The sequence below is a fragment of the Melospiza melodia genome, unplaced genomic scaffold (assembly GCF_035770615.1).
Source record: "Melospiza melodia melodia isolate bMelMel2 unplaced genomic scaffold, bMelMel2.pri scaffold_28, whole genome shotgun sequence".
In the NCBI taxonomy this organism is placed as follows: Eukaryota; Metazoa; Chordata; class Aves; order Passeriformes; family Passerellidae; genus Melospiza; species Melospiza melodia.
In genome coordinates this window covers 7,473,637-7,485,724 of record NW_026948600.1, presented here as the reverse complement: position 1 = coordinate 7,485,724, position 12,088 = coordinate 7,473,637, and the positions used below count along the sequence as shown (strand labels likewise).

Here is a 12,088-nt window from a genome sequence, read left to right as displayed (position 1 = left end):
GTTAGTTTACCTGGATGTAAGAAGACACTTGAATAAAATCAAGCTCCAAAACAAAGTGGTGGCTGTGAATATAGACATCATTGATTTAGTAAGACACGACTCATCGTGTCTTACTAAATCAATGATCTCTATATTCACAACAATTTTTTGAACAATTTTCAAATGCCATGTGCCAGCAAAGACTCATGCAGACAAAATGCAATCTCTTACCACCCACTGGAGATGAAAAGAGCAATAATAATTAGCCAATAATTACAGCTCTATTTTCTGCCAGTGACCAAAGTGGGATTTTACCTTGCATGTTTGCAATATGTGAACAAACATTCATTGGACAAAAGCACAACTCACCTGTCTAAACAGTTGACCAGGTTGGAATTTCTGTTCACCTTCATGACCATGAGTCCATTGACTATTAGTTCCTTCTTCCTCAGTCCTTGAAGACGTATTTTCTTGATGGCCACCTAAAATGACATTGAAAATCAGTAACTTGAGAGGTTGGTGGCACGAGACCACAAGGCACGTGGAGCGAGTGATTTTGCAATGACACAGCTGAGCTGTGCCAAACTGCCTTGTGATCAGCCACTGCAGTAATTAGGAACTGACATTCCAACAGCCCATTTCTCTGCTCCCTTGAGAGCCAGTTACAGGACACATGGGGCCACTGACATTTTGCCTTGACCACTTGGTAACAGCGGTGTCTCAGTTATCACCCACAAACCTCTGACCACACTCTCTGCTGCTTTGTTTGGGACTCAGAAGAAGTAATCCATGCCTTAATACTCTGTGGATACATCCTGGGCTATGGGCAGGGCTTAGGGCTTTCAGGGACGCCTTGCAGATCTCTCCCTATGTGCAGTTCCCAAGTGCAGAACTGCAGGTGGCTAAGGAACTACAGTAACTTTGAGATGGATTTGCTGGCAGCCAGAAATGAGAATTCAGGACTCTGAAGCTGTAGCCCCAAAGAGCAGTGAGGTGCTCGAAGGCACCACCTTTGTTTTAGCAATGGAGAGCGAGTGAGCGCGTCCTTCTCTGAAAGGAACCGCTGCCCTCCGTGCCTTCCTTCCGGCAGCTGAGGAGGACAAAGTCCCAAATGTGTTCTGTGGGCTGGCACCAGTCTGTGCTTCTTGTGCCTTTTCAGCACAGCTCTGGCCAAAGCTCCAGCCACAGCTCACACCAGAGGGGAAAGCCCTCAAGTGCAGCAGAGTCTGCAGGGGCTGTTGACATTTACCTCTCCTCCTGTGGCAGTGTCGAGTGCTTTACAAACATCTCCAAAACTCCTAGGACCAAAACAGAAGCAGAGAAAGGAGAAGCCATTTAGATCTTGCAGTGAAAGCCAGCCCACACAGGAGATCTCTGCTGTAAATGCCTGCAGGACACTGGAAGCATGAAGATGTCTTTGACAATGCCTTCTGAGCACACTTAGAAATTCTGATCAGCATTGACAATCTAAGCTCAGTGCCTGAACACATTTGCAGCTTGTCTGACTTCACACTTGATACCTATTCCACCAGCAAAACACCTGATGCATAGTTTTGTACAATTAACATTGCTTGGACTCACCCACTGCCAATATTTTCCAGTTCAATGTATTTTAGAATGGGATTTTCCATCTTCACCATTCTCCCTGAGGGAAACAAAATGCAAGATGTTCGCTTTAAAGCAGAGATCACACCTTCTAGGAGATACAAAAGGCAGCCCCACTGTCTGGGGCTCTGAGCCCTCCCTTTGTGGGACAGCTGGCTAACAACAACAGGAACAGCAACTGGAACAACAAGAAAAGAACAGCAGGCCCACAGCACAAGTAGCTGACACAGAGACTGATTTCCAGCATCCTTTGAATTGAGAGACCTCTTGAAAACAGGCACACAGGGAAGCACAGGGAGATACATTCAGAGGACACTGAGACCAGAAGAGAATACCTACCAAGGCAAGTAAGTTTGTCACCTAGAAATATTAAGGAGAGCTGGAACTAACAGTGCCTTTGTTTTCTTGGGAATAAACACTGTGAGATTTAGAAAAGGTTTCCTACTTGCTAAGATTAAATGCACCTGGACATCTAGAATCAATTCCTCTGAACAGATGCCAAGTTCAGAATATTGCCAAGTGTTCCCATCTTTTCCACCTTGCAGCAGTTTGCCAGAAGAATGCCTCTGCGTTTGTAAACCAGAGCAGCTCATGCTAGAACCAATCCCCACGGGGCTTTCAGCATCAGGACCCTCACCCTTTATGAGCAGGCTGAGCTCACAGACGCCCTTGCCCGTGCCCTGCGTGAAGAACCGCGCCGCTTCTCTTCACCCTGACAGCGCGGATCAGTCGCTCCCATTGCACTCGCCCTCTCGGCACCGCACACGTCCCCATCTTCCCAACTCGGCACGGCGGGCACGGGCACAGAGGACAGCAGTGCTCCTCAGGCGTCCCTGTGACACAGAGAGCTGCCCAGAGGAGATGCTGACCCTCTTGTGAGTCCAGGCCGTGCGAGGCAGAAGCCGGCCCAGAGCAGGGGCTGCTGCCTCAGGCAGCTCCGCGCTGCAGCAGCCGGGCAGCAGCGGGACCCTCCCAGCTAAGGAAGGCTCCAGCCTCTGCAGTCCCACCAGCCCTCAGGGGCAGGGCAGCGACCACAACAAGGCTGGCAAAGCCCAAGCATGAGCACTGACAGGCACTGATGGGAAGAAGCCAGAGTGAGCCTTAGCCCCGGACAAGCTGTTGCCCCCATTCAGGACACAACAGGATGGGCTTTGAGATCAGCCACACCCAGGCGCAGATCAGTGCCTTTTTGTCCCAACTGGTGATGGTAGACACAGAATCCACTGGGCTCTGGTCTCAGCCCCACCAGATCTTATCTGAGAGCACAGCACTGGCAGCTGTTCAGGGCAAGAAGCAGATTCATTGGGTTGTGCTGCAGAATCACAAAGGGCTTGATGTGTTCTCCTAGAGACTGATTTCAGCAGGGCTTCTGCCAGTGGCTAGGACTCAAGCAGTCACAGCCTTCTGCTGATCCAGGAACAATCCCTGCTTCTGCCTTCGGCAGAGAGGGAAGCCCAGGCAAACTCCAGCCTGTCTAAGCTGCCCTCAGAGGCAGCAGGAACACCCAGAGCTCTCTCTTGCTGCCTCGGAGCAATGCCAGCACTTCTGTGACACTAAACTGAGCAGAACCCTTGGTACAGCTATGCTGACACATGCACACAACACACTGTCCCTCAGATGAGAAAGATACCAGACGTACTCTGCTGCTCCAGGGAGTCACCCGCCGTCTCCTGTTGCTGAGCAGCAGCTGGGTCAGCACGGCAGGTGAACCAAGGGCTCAGGCTCCACTTCTTCAGCTGGAGAGCAAAGGCTCCTTGGGATGGCACTGCTGCTTCTGCAGCAGCTTCAGTGTCAGAGTCGATGTAGATCTGAGACAAGAAATGAGTTGATGTCAGAAAGGTGTGGCAGAGATTGCCCTGAAATGCAAGAGAGATTGCCATTTGAAATGCAAGCCCTTAGGAAGCTGCTGTCAGCCACATGCAGAGCTCCTCAACTGGATTGCTTTGGATGTCCACTTGTGAAACCAAATGGTCAAAAGCAAAGGCTGCTTTTACTCGAGTTCATAGCCAGTTTCTTGTACTGAAGGATGACTGCAGCAATGACTGCTCCACTTCCTCCCAAAGACTCTTTTCCCCCTCCTAGGTCTGCAGATACATTTGCAGCTCCTCATTCTAATGTTCTACCTCCTGCCATGAAATTCTCTTTTTCTGCACCTTCCTCGGGACGAGCTTATCCTGCAGCATCTCTGGATGGTTCAGTTCCTGGGCCTCATGCCAGCCTCGGGGCTCTTGGCTGCCCGTCATTTGCTGGAACTCTCTGCAGGCTGCCAGGCAGGATGGCGACACTTCCACCTCAAGTCAAACAGAACAAAGCAGTCAGAGACTACAGCTTGTCCCCGTCAGCCAGGAGTCATCAACTGGGAAGAAAGTAAAGAAAAGGACAGGAGCATTCACAAGGGATACAGACAGCTTGTAGCTCGTATTCCAAATCTATGTGAGTGACCATGTTCACCTGCAAAAACACCTCAAGAAACAAGGTCACCTGGAAGAAGCCAGCAGGAGTTCATTTGGATGACTGCTGGCTAAATGGCCAGAGGAGTAATGCCACTGCCTAGAGCATCAGCTGAGATCCAGCAGAGCAGGAAGTGTCCCTGAGAGCAGCTCTGACAGAGGCCTCATCAGGATGGCACTCAGAGGCATCACCCACCCCTGCTGCTCTGCACTGGAAAGGCAGGGCAGGCAGAAACCAACCCTTGGGTGACTGCAGTGCTGATTGCTATTTCCCTCACTTGCTTTTCTAGAGCCTTTTGCTCCTGAAGGAGGCGATTAATTTTCTCTTTGATGATTTTAATTTTTTCGTCTAGCCTCGTCTTCCTTACCTTGATCCTAGCCTCAGTTTCCTGCAGCTGGGCCTCCAGCTGTTCAGCAATTTTCTGTAAACAACAACGGAAAGGACTCTCTTTGATGAGTGGAGTGGCTGCCATTCCTTCGTTCACCTGTTTTTGTTGATTGCCCCTCTGCATAGGGAGATTCTTCTCCTCTTGGATGTCTTCATTCCTCCTCTTCGCTGCCATGATGGCACTCTGAGCTTCAGGCAGCTCTGTTTGTGGCTCTGCCTTGATGTTCTGTGCACACAAATGCAGAGCAAGTGACTGAGAGCTGCCATCAGGCTCAGCTTTTCCCTCTTTTAGCCTCAAAATCACATTTATTCAGCCCCTTCTTTCTGCTTCCCTACCCAGCTCTGTTTCCACTGTAACCATCCTGTCCCAGGGCTGATCTCTGCAGATTCCAAGGCTCTGTCCTTCCAGTGCCTGTGGGACTCCTGGCCTCCTCAGTCCCAGGAGCTCTGGTTTATGCCCCTCTTCCTGCCCTTCCCTCTGTGCCCTGGCCAGTCAGGCTCACCTGGCCATTCTCCTGTGGCTCTTCCACCTGCTGCCTGAGCTGCTCTTCCTGCTCTTGGGCTGGGAACAGCTCTCCCTGAGTCTGGCATGGCATCTCAGATAAGGCAGTGTGCTCCTGCTCTTTCCCTAGAAGCACCTGCACAGAAAGCAAGAGAAGATGGGTTTCAACTTCCCATACGCCCTTTGTGGGCCAAGACTCACAGACTGCTGGGCTCACACGTTCCCAAAGCACTGTGCTGCTGCTCTCCTGGGTCGTTCTCTGCCCGAGGGGAGCCACAGATTCCAAAGTGACCCTGGACCTACAATCAGGGACCATCTGGGACTGAAGCTCCAGCAGCCTCTCAGGCAGCTGACAGGGAAGGGGTGGCATTTCTCAAGGGTCTGGTGAGGGCCTCCCTCTGCTTCTGCCATGTCCTGTTTGTCTCTCAGTAGTGACTGACTCCCCGCCCTGTCCCACAGCTCCATCCTGGCTCTGCAGGGGCTTCCTGGGTGAGCTCACTCCTTGTGAGAGACACTTCTGGAGTTCACCTTCTCTTCAGGCCTGCACCAGCATTCCTTCTTCCTGACATCCACACTCTTGTTAGAAACCCGGGTCATCCAGGAGATGAGGATGCATGCAAAGATCTCTGATGGAAGTCAGAGAACCTCTATGGCCATCTCAGTATATGGAGGAGGACCAAGGTGTTTCTTCTCCCTCTTTTGTCAACTGAGAATTCTGACCAGCACTAACAGAGTTTCTCATAGGGCCCCATTAACGAATGCACCTACACAGCCCTGGGGATGCCAGTGAAGGAAACCATGTGTCATGTAATGCGTGTATGAGCAAAGTCACCAGACCCCAGCTACAGCAGGGGATAGTTCCCTTAGGACATGCAAAAATTTAAAGGACAAATGAAGGCTTCAGGTCAGAAAAGGCTGGAGCAGGAAAGCTTTAGGGGAAAAAACAACCATCTCTGAAGGGGGAAACATCTCTGCCTGCTCAGGATCAGTCAGTGGAACATGTCACTACTCCTCTCCTGAAGGGATGGTTTTAGGTGAGCTTTGCATCTTCCACTGCTTTGGAGCAGAGCCAGAAAGATTCAAATAGATAGACAGACAGATCTCACTTTTATAATCTCTCTTTACTGTGCTGTGGTATTTACATTCTTTGAACACAGAGAGATATAATTCCCTCTCCTAGGTTTTTTTTAAGGGAAGGTAGTGAGAAACTTAGAGAAGAAGCGAAAACAATTATTATCTCTACTGGCTGTTCTTTTTGTTTAGTACATGTAGAATGTGTCACAGTGATTGTTTACTGAAAGTGATTTGTTAATTGGATTTTAGTGATAGTTGTTTAGCTTGATTAGCTAATTAGATAAAAGCTGTTTCATGACTTTCTGGAGACAGTCACGAGTTTTTCTTTAGTAGCTTTTTAGTATAGTATCTCTTTAGTATAGTTTTAATATAGTACTAGTGTAATATAACATAGCTTAAGAAAGCATTTCTTTAACCTTCTAAATCATAGAGTCAAAGCACATTATTCCCCACGTGAGGGTCACCCTGAATCAATTCTGTCCTTTCTGTCGCTACACACATCAGCACTCGGTAGCAGTGCCCCATTCAGCAGCCATCCTGAACTTGCTCTCATGTTGCTTCAGTAACCCACACTCTTGGGGAATCTGGAGCATGTGGATCCTTATGGAATGCAACCGGACCCAGAGCATTGCACTGGGAACTGCACTCTTTGTGCATCTGTGCTTGGGCAAGTTCTTCTCTTGGACTCAGCCACACTGATGGTGCTAAAGTGGCTGGAATCAAAAATGCAGCCCAGCCCCTCCCAGCTCCTCTAATCTCTGAGCACCAGCTGGAATGCCAGGGCATTGATTTCCTGCTCAATTCCCAAACACAACACACACTGATTCCCTGGGCTGCCAAAAGACACAGGAGTCATTAACCTGAAAGTGATGCGTTTCTGTCAGTGCTGGAAAAGGGCAGGAAAGATTGAGAAAAAGCTCCCTTGCTCCCTGGAGAAGGAGAAATTACCCAAGGCTTGTCCTTCTAGCAAACAAACAAATAAACAAAATATGAAAGTGTTACCTACTCCAGTGTCTAAAGCACTTGGATGCAGTGAAGGGATGTTTGGCAGGGAAACAGCCCTCGTGCTGAGCACTGGCTCTATGGATCCAAGGCAGGGATCTATGGAAGTCTGCCTGAAGGTCCCTCAAGAGCCCCCATTTTCCAGGCTAAAGCTCCCTCAGCCCCTCCTCCCTGGCCTTGTGCTGCACCCCTTGCCCAGCTCCCCTGTCCCTCTGTGCCCACGCTGCAGCCCCTCCATGACTTTCTGCTTCCCAGGGCCCACAGCTGCACACAGCACTCCAGCTGTGGCCGCAGCGCTGCCCAGCACAGGGCCACGCTCCCTGCCCTGCTCCTGCTGCCCCACTGCTGCTGGCACAGCCACCGTGCCCTTGGCCTTCTGGGCCCCCTGGCCTGACGCTGCCTCATCTTCAGCTGCTCACGGCCGCCAGCCCTGCGTCCTTTGGGCCCACGCAGCTCCCCAGCCACAAAGGTGCCCATTGCACTTCAGATACTGCAGGCACCATTGCAAGATGGCCTTCCTGTTCTACAACGATATCTTCTAAGTTGATATCATAAAGTTTGATAAGAATAGAATTGTAAGGCACTCTGACTAAATCAAAATGGTCTAACTCAACTGTACAGGAAATTGCTCTTAAGTAAATATCCGACTCTATCTGCCGTCAGCAAGCAAGGTTCTCTCTGCAAAACTGGATTTGTAGTTCTTCAAAGCTCTGAGATGGAAATTTTAAAATATCCACTTATGCCTTTGTTATTTTTGTTGCAGGCATGAAAATGGATTTTCTTTCAGCCTTCCTAGCTGGCTCTCTACACTCTGTTGCTACTGGCCAAGCTCTCAGCTTGCTCCACAATTCTTAAACACCAGGAGCATGAAATGTTCCTTTCTCACTCACCTCAGGATCTTCAGCACTGCTGAATACACGCTTCAGGTGACCTGTAGTGGGCAGGGAAAATGAACCAGATGGTGTGTGAAAACTGCTTGGGCTGCTGAATCCAACAGAAAAGTCAACCCAAACAGAGAAGATTTCCCATTTTGTAACATCCCTCCAGGAGGTATATTTCATTCACACAGCCAGCAAGGAATCAGGACAGTATTCTTGCTTTTGCCTATACTTCAACCTGTTTAGCCAGTAAATGAATACAAACATGACCAAGAAAATCCAAATTGTTCTTTAACACTCAATGCTCCTGTTCTAGAAAACACATAAAACAGCTTTTTAAATCCACTCCTTCAGGTCTTTTTTTTTGTTGTTTTTGTGTTTTTGGTTTTTTTAAATCAACTGCATGCACTAATTCTCTTTTATTTGCTGGAAATGCTTGCCCAGAAATGCTTCCCCAAAATCCCCCTGAGCTGTGGCAGACACTCACTGCTTTAGAGTTTGCATTTCCTTGCAAAGAGAATCACTAGTTAAGCACTTGGTAAAGGGTCAAGTTAGACAGTTAAATCCTTTCATGACAAAATTTAAACAGAAATAAGCTTTCCCTGAATTCTGGGAACAACTGCAGAGATTTTAAAAGGCATTCCAAGAAGGTCTGCCAGTCTGCATTTTCAAAGGTGTCTTGCTTGTCCCAGCAAACTGAGGAAATGACAGACTGTGCTGCCACAGACTCTCCCGTGCAGGGAACGGAAGCCCTGCAGGTTCCCCTGCAAATGCTGCCCCTGTGGCTACAGACACCCCCTTCTTAGCTGAACCTCTTGACAGGAGCTTTACCAAAGCAGTGGCATCCTGATGCTCTTTCTGTTTCAAAATCAGAAACTCAGTCACTAAGAAAGAGCAGGAAGACATACAAAAGCCAGGTTAGTTTACACCCTAACCAAGCAGAAGGGAAACCTCTACTTACGTGCAAAGTGCGTTATATAATAAATAGAAAAGGAAACGCCATAAGCAGCAAAAGCTGCTTTGGCAAGGTGGTGAATCATGCTATTAGTGTTGTGCAAGTTTGCCCCAACACTAAAAGAACAAGCCTCTTGTCAGTGGGCAGCTTCCCACTGACAAACACCCAGACCAGGAGGGGACTCCTGCTCTCAGCAGGCCTTGGGCTGCTCTGACACTCAGGCCTTCCGTGCACCAAGGCAACCTTCTGATGCCACTATGACAACGTGGCAACCATGGCCTGACATCACAAAGGGACAGCTCTTTGTTGGTCTGTGAGTTTATGCACAGCAATAACTAACCTTCCCTACAGCAAACACAAAATAGCCTGGGAAGTTCTTCTCTGTCACAAAGCAGCACAAATTCCCCTCATGAGCCAAACCCTATTGTTCAGGGGATCCAAGAGGAACTCCAAGAGTGTCTCAAGCACCTACAGCCTGTACCCCAGCTGAGCACTCAGATGGGACACAAGCAAAGGAAACCAGACCAAGACAATGGGCCACAGCATTGCACATGTGAGAAATGACTCTCACTTTTAAAATTTTAAAGGTTTAGTAAACCTTAACAAAGGACTGAATAAGAAAAATTATGGCAATGGGAGACTCTGTGACTAGCAGCCACCTGGTCATTTACAAAAAGGACGCTCTGCCTTTCATACTCTCAGCTCCTCCAAAAGTTTTGTCAGTCAACTCTTTCTCTGCTGTCCATTGGTGGAGATTACATTCCTGCATCCTGACTGGAGGTTACACCCTGCCTGCTGGTCACAAGCCAGGGCTCTGGTGCATGTACATCTCTGCCTTTCTTCCCCTTTGGCAGCAGTTGAAATGGCAGCATTTGCCCGCCAGCAGCAGCTGCTCCCAGCTGGGAACGCCGCTGGCTGTGCTGATTTCCAGAGGCTTCTGTGTGCCAGGGGAAGCCAAGGCAGGAGTGGGTTGAACGGTGCTGGCGCTGCTGCTGCTCTGTGCCAGAGAGCCCCGGCTGGGCAGGGCACGGTGCCCACTGCGCTGCGGGCTCCTTCTCCTGCCACAGCCGGGCACACCTGGCAACAAGGCATGACAACCTGTGGGCAAGCCAAGGGGTTTCTGGGGCTGCACTGTTCTGCACACACCCAGCACACCTGCAGCACAGAATTTTATTCCTCAAACAGGTAAACCAAAGGGAAACAGCTGGAAAAGATTTCATTTCAACCATTCCTTATGCTTCAATAGAAATGACCAAAATGAACGTTACCGAGCAGGGCCCAATCCACACTGCCAGCTCAGTGTGAGAAAAGAGGCATTACTTTATTTCAGTGCTGGGTGCGTGAGGAATCACTTCCCTGAAACATGCACACCCACGTGTTAGTATCCATGGAACTAAGACATTACTTTCATTACTTTTATTCATTACTTTGCTCAAACTCACAGGCTAAATATTCTCACAAAGTGTTTGACATGTTTAAATCACTTCCCCAAAATTACTGACATTTAGAGTAGGGGTCTCTTGCGGGTCTCTGGTGGTCATGTGGTGAACATCCCGTTCCTCAAATTCTCCTTCCATGGTTAAGAGCCTTCTTCTGCTTGAATGCATTGCAGCTACCTCCTCAGCAGGCCCACTGTCTTTATTCTCAAGGCTAAGACATCCACTTGCACACATTAACCACTGCTGTGAGGGAAGGTACGACTAAGCATTGCCTGTTAAAGCTTAACAAATTCACAATTTGTTGCAGGTCAACACTTCCCCAACATATCTCGTTCCTTCTCTGGGAATCAAACACATGCATTTTGTGATCCCTGAGCCCAAGGCCGCCTCCAGCCCTCCTGTCACCCAGCAGCCCTTCTCTCCTCACAAACAGCAGGCCCAGCAGTGCCTTCCCTCACTGGCTCAGTCACCAGCTGTGTCAGGAGTTCTCTGTCACACACTGCAGGACCATCCTGGACTGTTTGCTCTCCGCTGCATTCTGTTGCCAGCAGACATCCCCACCCTGTTCCATGCCCCTTGCAGAGCCCTGCACCTGCTGTCCATGGGCACCTGGAAGGGGAGGCACTCACGGCAGAGAGGCACCAGCTGCCCTGGGCAGGAACCAAAACCCTCTGGGGCACAGCTGCTGGCCTGGGTCTGGAACAGCTCTGCACGCCCCACTCCTCACGGGCTCTGGGCTGGAAATGCAATTGCACTTTCTGCCTCATGGAGAAACACCAGGGCTGCACAAACAACGGCCAGCAGGCCACATCCCAAAGGCACTTCAGCATGGAGCTGAGAAGGAAGATCCTTCCCTAATTCCTAACCATACCAAAACCACCATCATTGGGAGTGTTAATCTTCTGAATGTAGAGTTGATTCACAGGGTGACAAGGGAATCTTCCAATGCAGTTGAAGTTTGGTAGAGTTTTTATTCTGAGTCCTACTCAGACTGTTTTGAAAGTTTATTTTAAAATATTTTTAAAAGGCTGTGCAGTCATATGGTTTTGTTCTAATACCAAAATGGCTGGATGAAATGTACTGGCATTTTAATTACATCCAAACTGATTAGTCTGTAAAAGCTTTCCGGCAGAATAGCCACTAAACAAGAAATGAAAACCTGTGGACTATTGACTTTGCAAATTTCTACTAAACTTATCAGACAATGAGGCATTTTCAGTCAGATCATAGAGCCAATTAATTCCTGTGGATAACTTGATTTGGATAAACTTGTTGATTTCAAATTAAAACTGCCAGCACATACTAAGTGGAAATCTGAATACTCACTTCTATGAGCTCTGAATTATTAGATAGCCATTGTCTGCCATATGAAGAAAAATTATCATTCTGGCTATTTTTTTTACTTACAGTCAGCTCTTCAACACTCTTTGTAACATCAGAATGAGAGTTTGTAGCAATGTGAATCATGGGTTGGTGGAGCATTGCAGAAGGCTCCTATGTCAGCACTAAACGTTCACATTTACCATGGCATCACTTCTTGCCTTTAATTACAAGCTACAGCTCAGTTCCTGCAGTATAGATTCACACTTGTAGTCTGTATTTTCAGCTCGTTCTTACTTCCCCGTCCAGAAATAAATCATGCTTGGATCTCAAATCAAAATAAAATGAGGAGAGAGTCAGGTTCTGGATAGGTATAGCAAGAACTAAGAGAGTTTTTTGCAAATATGTTGAAAAGATGTTTGTACATGCTGCAAAAACGGCAGATTAAAGACTTGCACTCCAACTTGCAAGCTGAGGTTTGCCTGTTCTTTCTGGA

The 12,088-nt window shown here is 48.5% G+C and overlaps 1 pseudogene; it reads right to left on the bottom strand.

Annotated features, from left to right (window-relative positions):
* Positions 1-12,088, bottom strand: part of LOC134433911 (zinc finger and SCAN domain-containing protein 2-like) — a 289,196-nt pseudogene that overhangs the window by 233,420 nt on the left and 43,688 nt on the right.